This window comes from Lissotriton vulgaris, chromosome 2_1 (genome assembly GCF_964263255.1).
Source record: "Lissotriton vulgaris chromosome 2_1, aLisVul1.2, whole genome shotgun sequence".
In the NCBI taxonomy this organism is placed as follows: Eukaryota; Metazoa; Chordata; class Amphibia; order Caudata; family Salamandridae; genus Lissotriton; species Lissotriton vulgaris.
The window spans coordinates 677,582,726-677,606,762 of NC_141687.1; positions in this window are offsets into that span (position 1 = coordinate 677,582,726).

The following is a 24,037-nucleotide window of genomic DNA, read 5'->3' on the forward strand; positions in this document are numbered from 1 at the left end:
AATTAATCTGCAGATCAGTCAAATTTGTCATGAACTTTGAGAACAAAAGAGGTATTACCGCATTAGGTTGACATTTTTTTAGATTATGCTGATAATTTTAGAGTAAACAAGATTTAGTTTTCTCTTTTTTCATGTCACGCAAGATTTGCACCTGCCGTTTCTTCTTTGCCAGTCAACGGAAGATGAGTTTCACTCACCGTTCCACAACAAGTAAACAGGCAATATATAATTGAATTGACTTGGCACTTGACGTTCCTTGTATGTAATCTTGTTTTTGAAATGCTGCTAAGTCTAAATCATGGATGCACATTGATCATTTATTTTAACCGCTGCTCCTTTTTCTACTTTTTGTAATGGTTTTTACTAACTATACAATAAAGTTATTCATTCACTCAGTGCATTGCTGGAACTCTATACTCAAACTTCCAACTAGTGTCCCATTATTTCCCCCCACCTTCCCTCCCTCTTGAGTTGTTTCCGAGTGTTACCCTCTCTTCTCAGGTGGGTAACAACTAGTATATCCCTACAGTAGGATCTGTTGATCGTATGTGTCATGTGTCTTTATGTCGATGTGGGGGGACTCTCTGGGGAGGCCCAGGCTCTTCCCCACCTGTCCTGCTCTTCCTTTGCCACCTGGTTTCATGGTTGGGAGCTGTCAGGTGTTAGCTGTTCCGATCCTTTCTCGGGTGCCATCAGTTTGTCTACTAATTGTCCCCATGCTATGGCTTTGCCAATGGTGCCTATACCCCGTTCTGCCTCTGCCAACAATAGCCTCACTTCCGCACTGGCCTATTTTTCGAGCTCATGCTTCCATGTTCCAGCTCTTGGTCCCCTGTTGATTTCCAATGCCTATCGATCCCCTGCTTGGCTAATATCAGTGCCAGATCCCGGAATGTCAGTGTCCTTTTGGTTTTGGCTGTATGTGGGAACCAGTCCAGTATGCAGTGTCCCATGTTGCACAGGATTTCTTTTATCTACAATTGTTCCTAAGATGTGAAGGACCTCTTCCCAGAATGAAATCAACTAGGGGCAGTCTCAGAACATGTGTGGTTTGTGTGCCTCTCTAAACCCACACATCGGGTAGGCCGTCTCCTCGACATGAAAGTGCTTCCTGATGTGTGCCGGAGTGAGGTAGGCCCTTTATAGGACATAGTAGTTAATTAGTTTAAACCTTGTGTTTCTGTTTGCTTTTAATGTTCTCTCGACTATACCCTCCCGGGCCTCCTCTGAAAGCGGAATTCCTTGATCTTCCTCCCACTGTGATTGTAATCACTCCATCGGTTTCTGGATGTATTGGCTCATGGCTCTCTATAGGCAAGAGACTTTTTTTATCCTCTCCGCTGACTTAGCGATAGAATGGCAGCCATCCAGTGCCTGGGGCTCCACTTTCCTATCCCCCGGAACTTTCTCATACTCATGGTGATTGACCTATGCAGTAGGAAGTGGCCAGGGGTAGATCATATTCAACCCAAAAGTCTTCAAAGGGGAGCATTTCAGTCACAATACAACAAGTCTCCGGTTCTCTGCACTTCGGCCTCCTCCCAGTCATTGATACTCACCCAGCTCACCCTGTGCGGGAGGCCACTAAGTAGCGGCAGCTCGGTGAGTACATGATTCAATGATTCGCATGTTGGAGGTACCTGGGCCAGCACTTATTCATCACCTTGGTTTCCATTGTGTCTTGTGATGTATGCCTTCGTACTCTCAGTACCAGTGTTGCTTGTTTCGGGTCTGTCGGCACGAATAGATATTGAGTTATTTCCGGGTTCTGCCCTGCTGCCAGCTACTGTATCAGCCACTTAAGCTTCACCACCAGGTAATATAGCTCTAAATCTGCACCGCCAGCCCACCTGCCACTGAATATCGCTTCAGTGTGGTTAGGGCCACTCACGTATGTACATCACAATCCCCATAGGAATGATGTGATCATAGAATACAGGTCCTTAAACATTGCCCTTGGTATCCATACTGGGAGGGTGCTGAAAAAGTACAGCAGCCGGGGCAGGGCCACCATCTTCAGTAGGCTGACCCTGCCAGTCTTATACAATGGCAGGGTCCCCCAGAAGCCCATGGATGCTCTCAGAGTGCTGGCCACATTGCCATCTAGCAGGTCCGCTGTTTCATGATAGATTCTTACTCCCAGATATGACCGGCATCAGAGCTCCCATTGGAGGTTATCCAGTACCTGGGGCGGTGGTGTGTTTAGCACCATGGGGAATAGAATTGACTTCTGCCAATTGACTTTAAGTCCCGACAGGTTGCCAAACTCCTCCAACATGATTTGCGCACCCTGCAGGTCTCCCCCTAGGTCTCGGAGGAAGATCAGTAGATAGTAAAGTGCTATGTGGTGCTGCACGCCTCTCACCAGGAGGCATCTGAAGGCCTGTCCCTGTCATGCCTGGGAGACCAAGGGCTCCTAAGTTAGGGTGAACAGCAGTGGGGTGAGGGGGCATCTCTGGCACGTACACTGCTGCACCACCTTTCTTCCCGAAATCACTTTACCTGTGCGCACCCTTGCCATAGGGTTGGTGTACAACAGTCTCACCCATGCAGCAAAACCACCTCCCTGACCCATGGCATTCAGCACCACGTAGGGTAAGGACCACTCAAGGCTATCAAAGGACTTCTCGATGTCCACTGTGAATACCGCTGCCTCAGGTATGTCGTGATCCCATGAGTCTATGATGACTAGAAGCCGCTTTATGTTGACCGCTGTGTTTCGCTCTGGGATAAACCCGGCCTGATCCGGGTGCACTAACTTCATCATATGAGGGAATTTTTGAGTTGCTTTGATTTTACTTAGTATTTTGTAGTTGATGTTTAACATGGACAGCGGTCAATATGTTGTACGGTGGTGTAGCGGGCTTCCCTCGCTTTAGTATTGGTACAATGAGTGCCTCTCTGGAGCTTTCTGGCAGCACCCTGGCCTCGCAGGCTACATTCTACAGTGCAGTTAGTCTAGGAGCCAATTCTTCAGGATATGTCCCATAAAACTCTGCTGGTAACCCATCTGTGCCGGGGGTTTTGTTACGTACCCTGTGTTTTATGGATCCACGCACTTCCTGCTCTGTGATCCCCTCCCCCAGTTCATCCATCTCTACTAGTTCTAACCTAGGCAATGTTGTCCCCTCTAGATATTCCTGAACTGCGTATCCGTCTGCCCCTGCTGGGCTGTAGTATAGTCCCGCATACTATTGGGCGAAGATCGTTTTGATTTCCTCTTGGGTAAAACACCTAGTGCCTGCTTGGTCCTCTAAATCAATGATCTAGGAGTTTCTGGTATTGTGGTTAGCCAACCATGCTAGTAGACATCCTGACTTGTCTCTCTCTACGTGCACTCTACTCAGGTATTGTTTATAATAGAAACGTCTCAGGTGCTCTGTTTGCTTCGCTACTTCCTCTCTAGCGTCCTACACTTCCTTCTGAATCTCAGGTTTCCCTGGGCGCTCCTTCTCTACGTCTCTGAGGTTCCACTCCACCCCTTTTATTTCCAAGAGGAGCGTTCTTCTAATCCCCTTGCCTTCCTCTATGCAGTTACCTCGCAGAACTGCTTAAAGGCATCCCACTCCGTCATTGGGGAGGAAGCTGTCCATGCATTGTCTTCAAAGTATTTTGCAATTTTGGTCCAGATTCCTTGAAAACCTGGTCCTCCAGGTGAAGCTTCCTTGTTAGAATTGCAGGTTGGGTCTGCGCACATGTGGGTCCTAGCAAAACTGGGTTATGGACCAATATCGTTCGGGCCATATACTTGGTCGAGGACACCGCACTCTGCACATCTGCTGAGCAGTGCACAGAAAGATATAGAGTCAAATGTGGAGTTTGTGCATGGGCGAGAAATAAGAATAGTCCCTATCGAGAGGGTGGAGCCTCCTCCAAGAGTCGATGGAGTCCCCATTGTTTCTGCCAGATCACAAATGTGTGTGCAGTACGAGTTGTCACTGAGTCATGCAGCGGGGGATAAGATCTGTCCAGTTCTAAGTCAGCCATGCTATTAAAGTCCTTTCCTATGAGTGTAGGGCTAGTAATGTAGGAGGCTAATCAACGGGACAGCCATTCAAAGAATGCTGGCTGGTCCGTGTTTGGGGCGTATACACCTATTATATTTAGTCTCATCCTTCTAGTTGCCCTCGTACCACCACATACCGTCCCTCGCGGTCTATTAAGGAGTCCATCACCTGGAAAGAAACACCAGCCTGTATCGAGATCAGTGTCCCCCGAGCGTAAGCTGAGTACGTGGTGAAGTATGTCTGACCCCCCTTCATCTCTGCAGCGCTCTCCCCTCCTTCTGTGTGAGATGTGTTTCTTGTAGAAGTACTATTTGCACTCCCCTTCTCCTGAGATAAGATAGCACTTTATATAATTTTGCCATTGACTGCATTCCCCGGATATTTCATGGCATGAATTTATATGTATGTGGCCCCGTCGTCTTATGACCGTGGTTCTGTTGTGAATCCACATAACAAATACCACATTTAACAACCATCACCCGTTAAAAAAAATGTACGCACAAAATGTATTCTAACTATTCTAATACGCACATTACTAACTCGAAGAAAATGTTTGTAAACATATATTTGTAGAAACTTTTTTTAAAACTGTGTTTGAACGATGCTTCTCCTTTTCACATTTACGTCGCGATTTGCAAAGACTTTGGTAACAGTGATGATTGAGCCTTTTTTAAGAGGTGTAAAACAAATATGTGCACAAGTTTTACAGTATTTTCGACACTAGGGGTTTATTTCTGCACTGATTAAAGTCATATTTTTATGGGGAGTTTGTACAAAAACAATCTTCTAAAACCAATTTTCCATGTTTGTGAGTACTTGAATTTCATGAAGACTGGTAACCGCGATGATCGCACTTTTTTCTAGAAAGTGTAAAACACATATATGCACACATTTTAACAGTATTTTAGACACTAGGGGCCTCATTCACAAGAAAGTGCGGTAGCCCAGCACCGCAAGGATTATGACTGCGCCACCCGCTGCAGCACTTTCAAAGTACAGGAATGCGACATAATAACAATAATATGTCGCATCTCTGTGCTTTCCCCTGCTCTGAAGCACAATTGGCATCCTTGCACCATGGTGCTAGGATGCCTGCGTCATGGGGATGATTGTTTATGTGCAGGAAGGTGTCCCTTCCTGCGCATAAATAATCTGAAATGGCTTTTTTCAGCTTCAGTGTGTGCTGCATTAGCACACATAGAAGTTACAAAACGTCATTTTTAAAATTATTGTTTATGTGCAGGAAAGAACACGTTCTTCCACATAAACAACCATGAGAGGTGATTAATACATTTCTCCTCCTGTGCCTCCCTACGCCTCCCCTGGGGAGGCATAGGATTCAGACACATTTCCAGATTTATAATTTCTTGTAAATCTGGAAATGTGTCAGGTTCCATGGGCATTGCGTGGGAACACCCACAGCAACACCAATGAAAGGCCTCTTGCACGCAAAGTGCTGGATGTAAAGGGGACGTATTTTTAATGACAGTAAAAGCCACGCAGGGTGGCTTTTCTTGTCCTTGTAAATATGGGGCAGAAAAATATGGCCCAGGTGCATCACAAAAACTGCCGGCATCACAAGGGGCTAGTAAATAAGTCCCTAGGGGTTTATTAGTGCAGTGTTTAAAATCATATTTTTCAAGGTAGTTGGTATAAAATTCTGAGCATTGCAAATATGTTTGTGCCCACAACGGTACATACGGGGATGCGCTGGTGGTTGTTGTGTATTTGTGAATATTACGCATGATTGTCAAATGTGAGGTCAGAGTACCTCTACTCGGACCCCTTATGTCATCTAAAAAAAGAAATTCCGCCCTGAAAGACATCCCCAATATATGAAATGGCAGCCACAACTTGCTGTTCTGCTTGCGTCCAGCCAATCACTGCATTCATGTTGGCACGCTTTCACGATTTACCTCAATCACGTCACGATGTAACCACGAGCAGCGCAAAACTGCTGCAATTTTCTGTTAAGTTTGAGCCCAGCTAATTACAGCATTACCGTTGCCGAGTGAATGTGCGTACTACTGTGAGCTTGTTGCAATTTAACCGCAATCCCTGTAAAAATTGTTGCAATATATCCAGGGCCAGAGATTTCACTATACGTATTGGATGTAATTTCTCAAGAACTATTAAATGGATTTGCATGAAATAAAAAAAAGTACAATCTTCGTAACAACATCTACCTTTCTGCCTACATTGGTGTAATACTTTACAGCAGTTCGGGCTGTAGGTTTGACAAGCGTTCTTACAGGAATTAACATTACAAACGCACAAGTATTTTGCACCCCTTTTTCCCAGTCCCCAAGGCACGGATCACCACAAACTTTCAATGAAACCCAGGACCTACCTTTTTGGAAAAATTTCATGCAGATTGGTAAAACGCCCCCAAAGTTAAAGGCAAGTCAAAAAATGTTTTTCCTTTGGAAAATAGGTTCTAACTATAACTACCTACTGACAAACACCAGTAGTTACATTTATTTTTGATCCTTAATAACCTGTGTGAAGAATGTCCACAAGCATTCCCAGACCTCCTTCCATCGTTACTTTTTGGGAGAATTAAAAGTTTCATGCCATTTGGTCACGAGGGTGCAAAAAAGCGTACAATCCAATGCATTTTCCATAAACATTTGTATTTAGCATAGCGTGGAAACCATCTCCTATATTTTTGTTAAAATTGGCAGTGTTACATAGGAGGGGGTGAAGATGTTTCTGTGGGGTAGTGAAGGGAAGTTATCTATGTTAATGTTAAGGTATTTTTTGTGATATCTGTGGCCACTGTACTTAGTGATGACAAGGGGCTATCTTATTGGCTAATGCACTCTTTTTCAAAGAGTCATGTTGTTTTACAGAGGAGTTTGCTTATGTTTTGGAATACACCTCAACAATCACTTATATTGTGGTAAATCAAAAGGATTTTTTTTAAAGGGCCCATATATTTTGGTATTTACTCATCTTCCTTCCAGGTTGGCTCTTAAAATAGCCTTTGATGACAAGTGTATACTTTGAATTAACAGATGGATGAGCAGGAATTTACAGTTGTTATTAATGAGCATATTATTCCAATTGTACACCATCAGGATGCTGTAGGTCAGCTTGTGAAAAGATTATGTTTAGGTGATATATTTTGGTGAAAAAGCAAAGACATGTTGTGATCTCTTAGGAAGGTAGACATTCTTTTGTTTATATGTCTGTGCATTTTCTCATACATTCCTCCATTTGCTAATGAGTGCTTCCATTGTATCCTTTGGCTAATGTTTTAAAACACAAAATGTGTGAGAGGAAATAAGAGGCATTAAAGATGTAAACATCCTTTTCATCTCTATTTCAGTTCAGTGAAGTGACTGTCAGAAATGGGGTTTCTAGTTGGCAGTGGTTTGCACCATGTCCAAGTAGAGATCCTCACATTAGTCAGGGTAAGGAAGTGATACAGCTAAGATGACCCCTGCTATTCCTGAGTAGCTTGGCATAAGCAGCCAGGCTTGTTTCAAAGGTGATGTGTAAATAATTTGTACATACATACACACACAGTAACACAGTGACAACACTACAGAATTAGTCCACACCAGTTACAATAGCTAATATTTATCTGAATATAACAAGCCCAAAATGACAAAACTCTAACATACACAACTAAAGATATCACATTTAAAAGGTAAATAAGTTCAACCATAGAAATCATTAGATGCATTTCTTCTAGCACATAGTATCTTGGATGCGTCAAAACTCAAAGATGATGAGAGGCGCAGGGGAGGTGAGGTGCCAAAAAAGCAAGTTTATGCATCGGTTCCTTACTCACAGGTGAGGTGATACATTAGCTCCTTGCGTTGGTTTATTACTGGAAGGGAAAGTGATGCGTTTATCTCCGGACAGGCGGCCTCAGTACCTTACTGCTGGGAAACGCCGATGAAGAAATTGGCGCCCAGGTAAAATGCATCGAAAATCCAGTCAAGCTGCGTCGATTTCACAGCCGCAAAACAGATTCTGTGTCAGAGTTGGAGCGGTGTGTCACGGACATCGGTGATACGGTGCTTGAAACTTACACTGCTGCTGTTCTCTGATGTGCTGTGATGGAAAGCTGGAGCCTGCAGAGGAAACCATGGTTGATGTGCTGATCTCACCATGCTTCAGTGCTCGCAACAGCAATGTGTCAAAGTTTGTAGTGATGCACCAATGATAACAGGCGCTGGGAGACGATGCTTGGATTGTCTCATTCAGTTCACCAGATTCTATTTCCAAGGGCCCAGGAACTGCATTTCACACTACTTGGCAAGTCAGGACTCTCAGGACAAGAGTCAGGCACTGCTAGATGAAGTCTTTAATGGCCCTGAGACTTCCTAACAGGAGGCAAACACATACAAGCGCTTGGAGAACCTTGAAAGCAGGATACAGAAATCAAAGTCTAGTCCTTTCACTCCTAGGACAGAAGCAGCAGGCCAGCATAACAAAACAACAGACATAGTGTCAGTTTCTCTTACAGCATCCTGCTATTCTTCCGTGCAGAATTTCCTTTAGTCCTAACGTGTTCTGACTTGAGAGATTCAGAGGTCCAATACATATACCTGTTTCCGCCTTTCGAAATAGGTAAACTTCAAAGGACAGTCTTGGTAGTGCACAAAACAGTGCCTTACCCTGACCTAGCTCTAGACACACTACAGGGGGATGATGTGTGAGGGCAGGCAGAGCCCTATTCAGGTGGCAGTGACAACTCCTGCCACCACTCAAGTTCAGGAAGGCCCATCTGCCTGGTGATGACCCATCAGGAGATGCAAGGCACACCTCAGCTCCCTTTGAGTGAATGTATAGAGTAAATCGACAAGATCACAACTGCCATCCTAACTGAGACATGGATTCTACAGAGAGGCAGAGACACTGAATGGTTAAGCAAGAAATTCCCACTTTCTAAAGGTGCCATTTCCAAACACACAATTTAAAAACCAACTTCACCAAAATATGTACTTATAAATTGTGAGTTTTGAGACGCCAAACTACAAATCTCTATCAGCTCCCAGGGGGAAATTGAAGTGAAAAGATAATTCAAGGCAATCCCCATGTTACCTTATGGAATAGATAGTACCTTGCAACAGTGAAAAATGAAATTAGAGGTATTTCACTATTAGGACATGTAAACCCATCAGTGCATGTCCTACCTTTTAAGTACACTGCACACTGCCGATGGGGCTGCCTTAGGTCTACATTAGGGGTGACTTACATGCAATAAATAAAAGGAAAGGTTTAGGCCTGGCAAGTGGGTGCATTTGCCATGTCAAAATGACATTTCAAACTGTACACACAGACACTGCATTGGAAGGTCTGAGAAATGGTTGCAGGGCTACTGATGTGGGTGGCACATCAGTGCTAAACGTCCACCACTAGCATTTTATTTACAGGTCTTGGGCACACATGCTGTACTTTACAAGGGACTAGTTAATCAACTATGCCAATCATGGCTAAACCAATCAACAATACAAGTTACACAGGGAGCGCTTGCACTTTAGCACTGGTCAGAAGTGGTAAAGTGCCTAGAGTCCTAAAACCACCAAAATCAAAGTGCAGCACACAGTCAACAACTGGAGGTCAGAAGCAAAAAGACGAGGGAACTCATGCCAAAACTTGCCAGGTCTAACAATGAGCAGTATCATTGTTTCCACAATTAACAATTAATAAATTAGGGAAGTTCACAATCAGTAAGAGAAAAAAAATAAGAGGTATGATGGTATTCCACCTTAAACCTCATTGAGTCACTCATGTGATTTCAAAATTTGGCAAAACTAAATTCTGCTCAATTCAACACTTCTTGGCATACTCAAGAGCCCACAATAAATATATAAGGCCAATGATCCACACATGAAACATCTTCTTTGAAGAGAAGCACAATCCTTCAAGAAACACTGACTTAATGTAGGAAAATGAAACATCGATGAACTGACCTATAACACTGTCCAATTGCATATTATTTTTGATAGTACGTCTATGAAAGAAACAGTATGAATGGGTATATGTAACATTAGGCTTCTAGCAAAGCACAAACATTACTAAAGAAGCACATTACTCTACCTTCAACTAATTCAGAGATATTTAAGGTCATATTACCATGCAAACTAATACAGGATAGGATTAAAAGGAAAGCTACAATTAATATGTCATATACTGGGTGCTTTTTATAAAACCAGATGTCAAACAGAGATGAACTTTAACTACATGATAAAATCAACTAATAATATGCAACCTAACAAGCACTATTGGCTTGTTACCCACATTGCTATTGCATTATTATTTCCATTCCACTACAAACGTATTCCAATATTACTAGAGTTGTGTTAACAGTATTTACATTATCTGCAATAATGATGTGTGGTTTTACAATGCACTTTAGATGTACAAATATATTGGTAATGATGACATTCAATATGTTACTGGAAAATGTTACAGTATTAAGGAACCAATGCACATTTGTATGTTTTGTGCACCTCCCTAAGTGGTATGGGTATGCCCACACATGGCTCCTGTGCTCGCTATGTCACTACAACCAATGTGCATCCAGCAGATGACCATTACTATTGCAAAAACAATTCTGTGCTGCTTGTATTCCAGTTCAGGAAGGATCTGCGTGTCACTTAAACAAACTATACCCAGATGATGAGCCCATAACTAGGCCTAAAACTATCTGGCTTGTCACTTTAGCCTGGACTGTTCCCATGAGGAGCAGGGTGAAGAATGTTTTTCCTGTTGCTGGGTTCAAACCGATGTGGCATGGTGAGCAAAATAACAATGGGTTGCAATGTTACCCTGAGCTATTGCCAGTGGTTACACTTATCCCAAGCTGCCTCCCAAAACCTTTTGTGTGTTTAATATACGGCCCAAAGTGGAATGAGAATGCCCTGACGTGGGTCCCGTGGTAACTATGTCACTGACCCAACCTGTTTCCACCTAATGAGGCCATAACTAAGGCAAAACCAATCTGGGGTTGCTTGTTTTCCGGTTTAGGGGGGACCTTGCTTGGCAGTTGGAGCTAAACTGGGCCCATAAGGAGCACGGGGAAGGCTGATTTCCTTATGTTAGGACAAAACGGAGGTAGTCTGCTAAGCAAAACAACAATGGCTTGGAGTATTACCCCAAACTATTGGCAGTAGGTTGACTTATTACAATCAGGCTGTTCAGGCAAGACTGTTCCCATAATGAGCAGGATGAAGACTTATCTGCTTATGGTTAGGGCGAATCTGAGGTGGAATGATGAGGAAAACAATGATGGCTTTGAGTGCTAGCCCAAATTATTGCCAGAGGGTTGGCTTATTGCAAACACCCTTCCATCACCTTTTCTATGTTTTGGTTGATAAATGAAAGCATACAATAGTGAAGTAATTGCTACTACTATGTGAACTACACTAGTTAAGAAATGTCATTTATTATGTGTGTATGTGATCAAATCAACATACTGTTTTAAATGAAGTAGTACATTGATTTTTAAAACTTAAAATGTAAAATTACTATCCTGTTAATATACATGCCTACATACTGTTACTTACCTGTCTCTTATCTTCTTCTTTGGTCTTCATTTGGATGTATTACTTCCTGCTGCTGTCAGGGGAAAAGATGCAATAATAACCAGCTAAAATGTAATGGAAAACAGTCCTAAAAATAATTATTTTCCCCTTCTTTTTGTTTTGTGCATTTTATTTTCAAAACAAAGGTCACCCACAAGACAATGCACCCATCAGGGCACCAAAAACAGTGTTGCTGCAAAAAACTACAACGTTACGGGTATTAGGGAACGCGGCAGTGAGCTATGACAAGGTCCAGGTAGATTTTGAAGTCACTCTCCCCTATAACTATTACTGTTTGGCAATATAAACAGTATGACGCAGTCCTCACATAATGCTCAACAATGTTCCGCTGCTGCCTCAAGATGTTTACATTAACTGCTGAGCCAGGGGTTGGCATTGTGGTGAATGCAGAAGTACTTGATGCTAGGAGTTCTTGGCCAGTTGTGGCGGAAGTGAACGGTGCAGCTGTTGCGACATTCCCAGATCTGGCAGATGTTCCTTCCTCCAAATGGCCAAATCCAGCTCTCTGCATCTTCCTGCTGAAGCCAAACAAGGGAATACATGTATCTAACGTGCTTTTGCATTCCTGTCGTCCCCAAGGAGTATTGCTGTCGGTATTTGAGACAATGAGCAAGTGACATGCCAGGGGGTTCGCTTTTTTCTTACTTGCGGGAAAAGTGAAGAACTACCAAACCACTGATCTTCAAGTTGCTTTTCCTGCTCCAGTTCTTGCCCCCTCTTCCTCCTCCAATCAAGCATGAGCAGCTTTACTGGGTTCTTCTGCTTGAGCCATAATGCAGATTTCCACTGAAACACAGCAAAGGCACCAGCGATACTGTCATATTTCTAAACAGGTCAAACGCTCAACAAGAAAGATCAGAAGTGAAATGAGCATTTGATTGCTTTGGAAACAAATGTATCCAGCCTATCAGAAGCTTGCTTAGTATCGCGAAGTACTCCAGTACTTCTTAGATAGCACTGTGGTACCATCACAAAAATAAAAAAGAAAACAAATAAAGTATGCAGGGGCATATCATCAAAAAAACGCGATAAACATCGCAGAGCGCACTTAGTGCAAATTTGTTTACCGCCGGCTATCGCCGGATTTAATCGCCAAGATAACACGTTATCATCAACGCTTATCTCCACGGCGATGGAAAATCCAGTGATAGGGGCAAGATGAAGGAACATTGCTGGAAATCCAGCGATACAACTACAGCACTATGGGAATCCTTGGTGATAGGGTGATGTGGATTTAGGCTTAGACTCCACTTCCCTTTATAAATATAGCTAAGTCTGAAATTTTGCAGACGTTAGCTAATGGCGATAACCGCTGTTAGCGCTGCTTTTTATATTGGTTTGGGTGTCCTGGGTCAGCTTGTTAATACAGAGTAGTGCAGTTAGCGATATTTTCCATGTTGTTTAGAGAGGAAACGCCTTCTTTGCAACTCATTAGAGATGCGATGCGAGGCGTTAGTGGAATGGCGACTGACACAAGAAAACACATCCTGATGCCTATTAGTGTGTCCTTGCTAATAGTGAGGTAATACAATTGCCGCTTTTCGGCCGAAAACACCTGTTAAAGCGGAGTTGTTGGCCTTGGTAATATTCCCCGTAATTGAACTACACTACACGCTAGTACTGAAAAAGTTACCAAACGATCATATACACACAATGCATTAGACTACACAATTGTACCCCAATTCTACCCCAACAAAATCATTCTTTCAACTATTAAGATATATATGTATATATATGTAACCCTAAATGACATTAACAGAAAAGGAACGGGTCTGCAACCAATTACAACTTCTAAAAGTATGGTAGTTAAGTGTTCTTATAATAGTACCATACTACAACCACATGTAAACTGCACAACCATTCGAAATACCATAGTTATAGTTTTATTTAACGTTTTTAGTTAAAATAATATTTTCCAAATTTACACTATTGCCACAGTGTAATATAACATTTCTGCGCCGCTCATACACTCAAGCAAGTCCCAAAACTTAAAGTTCAAATGTTGTATTGATGCCATAAAGAAACTCCGTTCTTCATTATATGTATTATATTTCATTGTGATTAGTGATACATCTATTTTTATAAAATGATGTTTATTATTGTTTTAAGATCTACATTTTAGTTGTCGGAGGCTTGATTATTTTGTTGTCTCATATTAATGTTTCACATCACACATGCATTTTGCATCTAGCATTCTTTTACTGTTGAACTACCCCACACAGTATCACGGTGAGAATTTAGTTGATACTATGTTAAAGTGACATTTGATTGACAGAGGAGGTTTTTCAGTATTAACTTATTATAGATAGATACGGCACTTTAGACTCAACGCCAGAGGTAGATAGACTGGTGTTTATATTCTGTAAAGACCAGATGGTGTTTCACTATGAAGGTGGTTAGATCTGAACTATTTTGCCTCTAAATCTATTGCACATATATGTATTTGGTTGTTTAGCTACCTCTACAATATGGTTGCCTTTTGTTTATTCTCTTATCACATGACACAATTAACGAGGAAAAGGTTTCACACGTCACAATCAGATGTTGCATTTTGATGAACATTATAGTTTTTGCTATCTCCTGTATAGTTCAAGATTTACTATGGTTTATTGTTGGCTGCTCACGAGCACCGAGAAACGAATAGTGGCCCACTTGTGAAGGTACACATGCTGCATATGCCAAAGGTAATGACCAGCATGCAAGATGGAGATTGCACACCACTTGATTGGCATTTACTCAGCATTCTAAGTGCAGAGTAGATGAACATTTTTGAATTCACACACAGGTCATAACATACAATCTTAATAGCAGTCATAAAAGCAGTCAACAAGCCACTCACTTCCTTTCTGTTAGGGAGCTCATTTGAGTGTACACAGCAAAAAACATTACTGGTGGCCTCGACAGTCCCAAAGCCAGTACATCATCAGACTGTAGAGGAAGAAGTGCAAACATGAAAAAAAAACATCTATGTGCCAAGGATCTGTATTCATCAGTACTGTCCCAACCCTTGTGTAATTTAGGAAAGACCTTAAGACACACCTGGATGACCGAAGTTGCTAACTGATTGAAGGTCATCTGTTCCAAGCTCAACAAGGACAAGACAGAAGTAGTGATCTTAGAAAAGAACACCTCAGCATGGGACTCCAACTGGTGGCCGACTGTACTCAGACCCACACCCAGCATACACACCAGAAATAATGGAACAATTATCAATAACAAACTGGACATGACCACACAAGATAACATCGTCACTGCATTCTGATTCCACACCCTGAAGATGCTGAGGAGGATCTTCAAATGGCTCACAAGCAACAATAGAAAAACAGTCAGTCACGCTCTAGTCACCAGTAAGTTGGAATACATGAGCACCTTTTACTCCGAGATCACTAAGTAACTCACTGAAAGACCACAAACCATGAAGAACTTGGCAGCAGACTCATCCTTAGCCTCTCACACAAAACACACCACAGCTCAGGGAGCTCTACTGGCTCTCCATACAAAAATGTGCTTATTTCAAAGTCCTCACACACATATTCAAAGCACTATACAACTTAGGCCCCACCTACCTGAACAGTTGAATCTACTTGCACCAACCTCATAGACACCTGCACTCTACAGAACTTTTGCTAGCACACATCCCACACATACGCAGAAACAGATCAGAAGGACACTTTACTCCTAAAACATGCAACAGCCTCACATTGAGTCTGTCTTTGCCTTTCACCCCGTAGAACTGCTGCATTTTTGTTAGGTTCATGACAAATACCTTACACATACATATGTATGTACTTACATACATACATACAGTATGGCTTCTATTCTCAATGCGCCTTTTGTTTGGAATATTTTGACATTTTGAGAACAGAGCTTTAAACATTACAAGGTCCAATTGCTAATGAGATTCACTTTCCACAGTAAGTGCTGTACTGGCATGAGCAAGACAACCTCATTTTCAAGTAACTCCTTTCAAAATGTAAAAATGCTCCATACGCCTGTGGGTTGATACAAAATGTGATAGACATCTCAAACAAACCATAGCTGAAGGGTGCTGAACCAAAGCCCATTCTTTAAGTACGAGTATGTTTGATGGAATCAGCTCTGTAGTCAGACCTAAAGTTGGCTGAATGTGGCATTTGCTTGATAAAACACAATAAGGTGAGAACAAATACAGGAGCAACAGAAATGTAACAGTGATTCATTGAATGCTATAAATCTCTCGACTTGTTGAAAAATGAAGTGGAATTAGAAATGATAAGCACTTATTGCGATCACTTTTCCTCCCAAATAAATGAGAAAACGCTGAAAGGTAAGAACAAAAGCATTTAGCGGCCCCCTTTATACCAAACAAAAAAGAATTCACACAAACTATGAATGTATTCTTATAAGTACGGAGGAAACTGTGGAGAAATATTATTTTAGACCAGAGTCCAACTGGCTTTAATCCCCGTAATTAAAAAGCTAAGCAACCAAGTCAGTAAATACAGATATTTCATTTCAAATCACTAAGGGGCGTATTTAAGAGCCGGTTTACGTCGCTCTTGCACCACGCAATGTGGTGCAAGAGCGATGTAAACCTTATCACTGCATTGCCTTACTCTGCCCTGGAAAGGCGTTCCATATGTATTGTGTGGGTATTGCCACAGAACTCCCAAGGTTTTTGATGCATCCCCAAATTTACAAGAATTGAGGGACCTGGGAGTGCGCCAAAAATATATGCATTGTTAAATGAGGCGCAACAAGGAGAAATATATTTATTTCTCCTGGTTACTTCCTCTTTCTATGCGAGTATGTGAGTAATATGCCTCGCAGGATTGCATTTGTGCAGGAAAGTGTCCCTTCCTGCACAAAACCAGTCCTGCATACAATGCAGGCACCTTTGCACCATGATACCTGTGTTGACAAGGGCTGCCAAAAGGCAGGGCTGGAAAAGGCAGAAATATGCCCTATTGCCTTAAATACGGCACGTGTCTACCCTTTCCCTGTCACGCAGTGCAGCGTTGCAAGGTGACTTGCTGGGCTGCACTGCATGACATTCTCGTAAATAGGCTCCTAAATTTCAAGGGCAATAAACTGTAAGAAAATATCCCGTTAAACAGGATACATAAGTGTTCTCAAATCTACACATCAGTGACTGAAAGGATAATGTCTCTGCTCGGCTGCCAAAGTTAACATGTGTACTCTGTTCCGTCTCATCAAGATTCTCCTGACCTGCCACTGAACGGTGAAACGTCCTTCATCAGACTTCCAATTTTATTCAACAGATAAGTTGGAAGCTGGGTACGTTTTGTTAGTAGAGTCATATGGATGTATGCACGACATGTTAATACGTCCATACCACACGGCTCAAATAGCTGCCCTGACTAAAGCTGCTCTTCTAACTACGAAGACTAAAAAAAGATAGTGTACGATTGGACCCATCCCCGTGACAAGCCTATACCACAAGCACAAGCTAATGCCCCCCTCAACATGAGTGACGCAAGAGCACCTGCACTTCAGCCCCCTCTTTATGCTGACCCTGCTGTAAAGTGTGCCTTGAACAGCACGGCTGCCATGGTGGCTATCACACTTTAAAGCACAGGGCATTTTACTTCATATAACCCATAAGCCCTGCCAAATGAAAATATTTGTACAGGAGGAATAATGCAAAGAGGTCAAACAAATGTGTCCCAGATGTCAAACAGTAGCAAACGCAACATGAAAATGGGCCAGCACACACATGAAAGGTGATTAAATAGATATATGTACACAGGTCTGTACTCGTCCTACTAAGCAAAGTAAGAAACAGTAGAAGTAATGTTGTGGGTGGATCAGTATTTTCATGAAGGCATTTTACACTCAATATGCATTTGATTGTTCCTGTTTTTGACGTGGTTTTGAGTCCAACTTGAATAGCTGTTTCATGAACATCTAGCATAGACAGAGCAGAAAACAGAACCCACCCACATCAAGCTGCAGGATCAGGGACGTGCAGCGTATGGCTGGATCCTCTATTAGGTGACGTGTTTTGCAAAAATGCAATAGGCTAAGATGCAATCTTGAGTAATTACTGGTCGTTTAGATCAATTTAACAGTTCTACCCATCCCTATTTAAAAATGTATTTACACCTTGGCATGGTCAACAGGAACAGCTCAATGGCAACATATTTTAAACCACGAAATATGCCACATATATTTAGTAATAAATCTGAGAACTGGGTGGGCGTGGCCATGCTGCCAGTCGAGATGCAACCTAGCATGGAGCTCCTTCAGCCACACTGCACCTGTGGTGGTTGGCAGACTCCCACCCGGACCGGATCCAGATAAATGTAGCTGGACTCATGGCTGCAGTCTGGTGCTGCAGCAGGGAAGTGTCCAGACCACAGGGAATGAGGTCGCTGTCCTGCGACATGACCCGCTGAGGGACAGGTGGCTTTGAAGGCTCCGCTGTGACGAAGACAACCAGTGAGCCTGAAGCAGCCCTCATGTCCCACCTGCCATGCTGGGTGGAACCCCTTCCACCCTGCTCCTCTTCACATTACTTTGACACCCATCAGCGTAGCTAGCGACCCAGATAGTTTCCTTAATGAGCCAACACACTTGAAAGTTGCTGCTTAACTGCCGCCGTAGCAAAGAGCACCGGTCTAGGTATTCAGTGGGGGGTGGGAGGCTGAGAGGCACGTATGCACACACACAGTGTGGCAGATGAGTGAGCCAGGGAGCCCCAGTGTATAATTTAAAGTGTGTTACAGCAAGCAACACTAAAGCATAAAGCACATGTTACCTGCATTACCATGCTCCAGATGCGCACTGTACCAGTAACTGCTGAATAAACTTAAAATGGGAGGCGAGCAGCAGCTGGGAAATACGGTTTACAGCTGAGCCGCCTGCCTCCCAGAGAGTCCTTCCAACCACAATAAGTTACTGCAGTCCCTCGGTCCAGCTGCATTCAAGGCTCAGCAGCAGCTGCAGCACTGTTGCGTGTGCCTGAGCTCCAGCTGCGGTCGCGGTGATTCAAATCAGTGCCAAGTGCCAGGCCTGAGTTCCAACACTTTACCCACTCACTTGCGCTGCCACAGGAGGTGGAAGCAGGATGTTACATCCTGCACAGCGGAAATAGTTATTGGACACGACCTCTCCTGACAAAGAATCAGTGTCAGGAGATAGTGCAGCTCCCAGGATAAATATTAATACATTGTTGCCAAGCTCGCTTCAGCCAGCCCCCAAAGCTTACCAGGAGCAGCAAGCGCCGTTACAGCCCCACTCCAGCTACTGGATTTACAGGCAGCATAGCAGCTACAGCTTGATAGCTGAGGCAGAACCAATGCTCATTATGCTTGACTTTGCATTTCAGTGCGGTGATGCAGATCACCAAATTGAAATGAGTTAGTCTAACACCTGATGTGTGGTACTTGGCAGGACTGCATTTGGACCACAGACTTATGCAAAAGCTTTGAGTTGCGTGCTGGGAAATGAAGCCTCCTAACAATAGTAGAATGCGCATGTTGAGATCACTTATCTCACAAATAGCATTGTCATTTACTGAGCAAACACAAGGAGATGATGGACGGAGCTCTGAAACTTTTTTAGACACTCACCCCCAGTCACAGATTTTGGATGAATCCATCATCATTCTTTAGCTCACTTTGCCACCCAAGATCAGACACCGCTATATGTAAATCAGTCTTGACCCTGTGCCTCATGGGAACAGTCCAGCCTGAAGTGCTTGATTCAACAAAGATCTGTGACTGGGGGTGAGTGTCTGAAAAGTTTCGGCGCTCCATCAATCATATCCTTGGGTTTGCTTTGTTCACCCTAAGTTGGCAGGGTGTGCAGTACAAGGGCCCCTTGCTCATTTTGCCACTGGATTCAAGCTAGCCTGGCTGATGAGGGCTGTTAGCCCGAAACCGGTCCCAGGATGCTTGTTTCCATTCCAGGGTAGATATGGCTTGGCAGTTCGGGCTGGACTGTTCCCATGAGGCACAGGGTCAAGACTGATTTGGAGATAGCTGTGTCTGAACTGGGGTGGAGAAGTGAGCGAAAGAACGATGATGGATTCAACCCAGATCACTGACTGGGGGTGAGTGTCTGAAAACTTTCAGTGCTCCTTCGATCATCTCCTTGTGTTTGCTTTATTTAAAAAGGGGGACATGTACTTTGTAGATTTACATGTCCTGGCAGTGAAAACCTTGTAACCAGTTCGTGCTTGTTGTTTTGGGAACTGTAAGGAACAATCCTAACTCATGTTGAAGTCGTAATTTGGATTACAATTTTAAAAATGCCACTTTTAGAAAGTTGTTTTTTTCCTGCCATAGCCATTTGGTACTTGCAGCCTGTCTCTGGGTCACATGACTGGGTATAGTTGACAGTTGCGCTTTGTGTATTCCTCTATATAGCCTCACACAATAGATAGCTAAGGTGTGCTTGAATGTGCCATCACTGGCAACTCCCACAGGAAACCCATTGTCTCTCTACTAGGCTACTGCATATCTCATTAAGACAGCTTGGCTCAGCTTGTCAGAGGATAGCCAATCAGAAGCCGGAAGGCTGGAATTTGGCTTCTCTAGAAAAGAAAGTTTAATAACTTCTTTCCTGTGATATTTATTATAAACCTAACAGTGGCAGCTTTTTGGATTTATTGTAACTAACATTTTAAGTCCTTGAATGAAACGTTTCTCTGTCTGAAATATTTATACTTAAATAAAATATTTCAATGTTAGCCTATAGAGCTCATTATCTACAATGCTGAGAAAAATTAAATTAGCAGTGTTTCCCTCACCAGAGTTCATAACACATTTTTTATAATATCTCTGTTTATAGTTTCATTTCATCCTACTCCAGGGGCACCAGGGGAGACCTTAGGGGTGACATATATGTAAAAGTACGGTAGATTACAACTTTGAAAGTACCTTTAATTTTAAAGTGGATTTGCATACATTTTATTTTAAAGCAGGGGTCCCTTTAAATGACAGCAGGCAACACATCAGTGCAAACTCCAGGGCAGGAAATCTACTGGGCCTCTACACCTCCCTGCCCTATTATATACTAGGGACATATAGGTCATTTTGAATCCCCCTTGTCTTTTTATATACTAGGAACTTATAGGGGTCTGTCATTGCCAATCGTAATTATACCTAACCACCATATACCTTTACTGGGGAGCACTGGCCATGGCAGAGACAAAGGCATAATCAGAGACAATTACCACCAGTACCAAGCAAAAAATTGTGGTGATCAGGGCCAAAAGGATGACTTTCTCACAACGCCTAAAAGTGCATTTGTCATCTTTTTGAAACCCATCGGTTTAGCAAATAGATCTAAGGAGGAACCAAAAACAATCAGAAGTGAGGCAATTGTGCTGCTCTGCTGCCTCTTGGCATTAGCAGCTGCTCACACGTTCTGCATGAAATAAAAGCACTAATCAACCAACAACAACTACACACCTCACAGTCTTTGAGAAAACACTGTGTGGTCTTAACCATGTAAAATGCAGAATTAGATTCAGCCATTTGTTTTGGGTGGAACAGAAAATGTATAAAGTCAAAAGTGATTAAAAAAAAATGGCCCTAAAAAATACTAGGAATAATTTCATGTAGAAAATTATACCACATATTACGTATTTCAAAGCACTCCAAATAACGCACATTACTGTTACTTGCTTTGCCACTTTATAGCACTATTCAACTCTGCTCCTTGGCGAAAGTTAAATTCAAATAACTGTCTATAGCTGATACCCGCGTCTATAGAACAGGTCAGGCTAACAAGTAGAGGCATTTATACAAAATGTAGTCAAATGTAGGCAGTATAGCATGCCACCGAGAAGCACCTCTCACTTCGCAAAGGCTGCATGTACGGAATCACTTTACTCACACAACGAAACAGTTGCCACTAGCATCTGAGATTGCTGCACTGAAGAGGCTTCCATCCTGAAACACTTCTGACACAGGTGAGATAATGATTTACCGTCTGTGTGTAGACGTGCAAACAATTTGTGTGTTTACAAATGTTAATGGCAACATATTGAGGAAATACACTGACAATTGTGGTAATTGTGTCTTTCTTACATATTCATTATAGAATTTAGAGTGTGCCATGTAACTACAGTTTTGTGCATGTCATATGGAATCTGAATATGTAATTTGGAATTCACTAATGCAAGAGCTTTAGTTTGAATGCCAGCAGAAGAGGTTGGAGTTTGCCTTAGCTGGACGCTTTAGCTCTTGCACCAGTGGGTCCTTTTATGGCACTTAAATAAACTAGTATTTTTATATACTTCCTGGCTCCATCGCTTCTTTACACCAATAAAGTGTGACTCTTAGAGCATGCACCACTTGGGGTGACATCTTGCAGAGAACTCATGCTGTTCCATGCCAGAGAGAGTACCCCGCCCAGACCTACTGCTTTCTAACATGCTCTGGTGCATAACCCCAATCTATGATTGGACAATGATGGTGCTGGTCTATGGCATCTTAAGATTTTAGAACCAGAAACAAAATGTATCACCAACGTAAATTACAAGGAACTCCAGAAAAGAAAAGATGGTGCAAATAGAAAATTGCACACGTAGAAAAGTGTTGAGGCCAGATCTTCACTCATAAAATACCTGTTTGCTCTCTCTTTGCTAGGCCTGGGAGAAATGTTAATTATGTTGGAGTAATTGGACGAATTTCAGTAACTATGCATCACACTTGTGAATAAGCCTGGGCGTAGTGGGTGTAGCGGGGCTATGTAGAGGACCACGAAGGTACGAACAAATTCCGTGGCCCTCCGTGTGTCCCTTCGCGCCTCTACCCCCTATATTAGCAATACATTTTAGTACTTAAAAGTAAATCAAAACCCACTCACCTGTACCGATGCATCCCCAGGCTGCCCTCCTCCTCTTTGTCGCCGTTACGTCTAATCCAAGCAAAAACTGCCCATGCGCAGATGCGCACATATGCAGTTTTCACAAGGATTAGTAGAAACGGCAACGAAGAAGAGGAGGGCAGCCTGGAGACACCGCAGTATAGGTAAGTGGGTTTTAATTTACTTTTAAGTACTAGAATTCATTGTTAATATAGGGGGGTTGAGGCGGTGGGTGGCCAACCCTGCTACGTTGCATAGTGTGCGGAGATTTGCCTTCGCCGCGTTCTCCACGGAACACGGAGAAGGCAGATTTCAGCAAATTCCGCGGGCAGAGCAGGGGTATCCGCCCAGGGGTCTCCGTCCGGGGCTACTTGTAATGCGAAATTACATGATTATGCTAGCTTGATTAAATAAGATTATTTGGGTAACATATCCTACCGAAGGTGCACAGGATCAACAAACTAAGAGAGAGTGAGTGGCTGCTGGCTACTGCTGTTCCTGTGCAGTAGCATTTAGTGTTATTTTCTTAGCATAACATGCATACAGGGGCCCGTTTCTGGACGCAAAGATGCATTTTGCACCAACCAAATAGTGCAAAATGCTGGATTATGGTTCTCACAGAATTGGCCATAACTATGAGTAATTTTCGGTAATTACGAGTAATTATGCTAGAGAGAATTATGCCAGTTATACCCACCCCTACCTGTCACCTCATTCATCTGCAGAGCCTGCAAGTTGTCTGTACTCCTTTCAGAGCAGCAACCCTGCAGGTTGAAAGGTCGATTTCTCCTTTTTTTCACTTTCAGCTTGGTCCAACACATAGGCCTAAAATGCAGGATGATCAGCTTTTCTATTGTTTGAGTATTACCTCGCTGGGAGCAATCTGGACCCTCACACCTGTATGTACAGGCAATGGGAGTAAAAAAGGCACATAGCTTATCACTTCTTTTAAAGAATCTATGACTAGGGGACAGTTTTTTCACTTTTGTTAATGTCTCATGTAAGGAATGTGTATGATCTGTAAGAATGTAGGATATATCTGTGTGTATGAGGAAGTATATAAATATTAAATTAAATGGTACCAACTAATTAATTTTTTTATTCTTTCAAAGCACTATTCATCCCAATAAAAATGACTGGGTTACATCGTAGACAGAGACACAATGAAACATACAGTGTGAAAATAAATAAGCAAAATTGCTGGGCACACAAAGATCTCGGCAGCATGAGTCCAAACCCTGCAAGATATTTTAAAATGCAGCACCTTCCTGACCAATTAAGCAAACTAGAACAGATTGACTGCCACTTTGCTCCTTGTTGCCAAGTTCTTTAAGCAGATTTTATTTGAAAAATAAATGTATAAGTTGACCATCAGACTTTGCTTTTCAAGCTCTGGACCTTGAGACTCCACCCCTTTTCCTCTACTAAAATTCATGGGATACCAGAGTGAATTCATTTCATTTCCAGCTCTGCTACACACAGTCCACAACATGCATACAGAGACAGTCACACAGACATAAACATTTAATCACCAGAACCAAGGCTTTAAGTGGGAAAATAACTGTGGGTGCTCTATAAGGGGCAGCGCAAACCTCTTAAATGGGTGTGACCTATCCAAGTAGGATCGTGGTGTAAATAAAGATA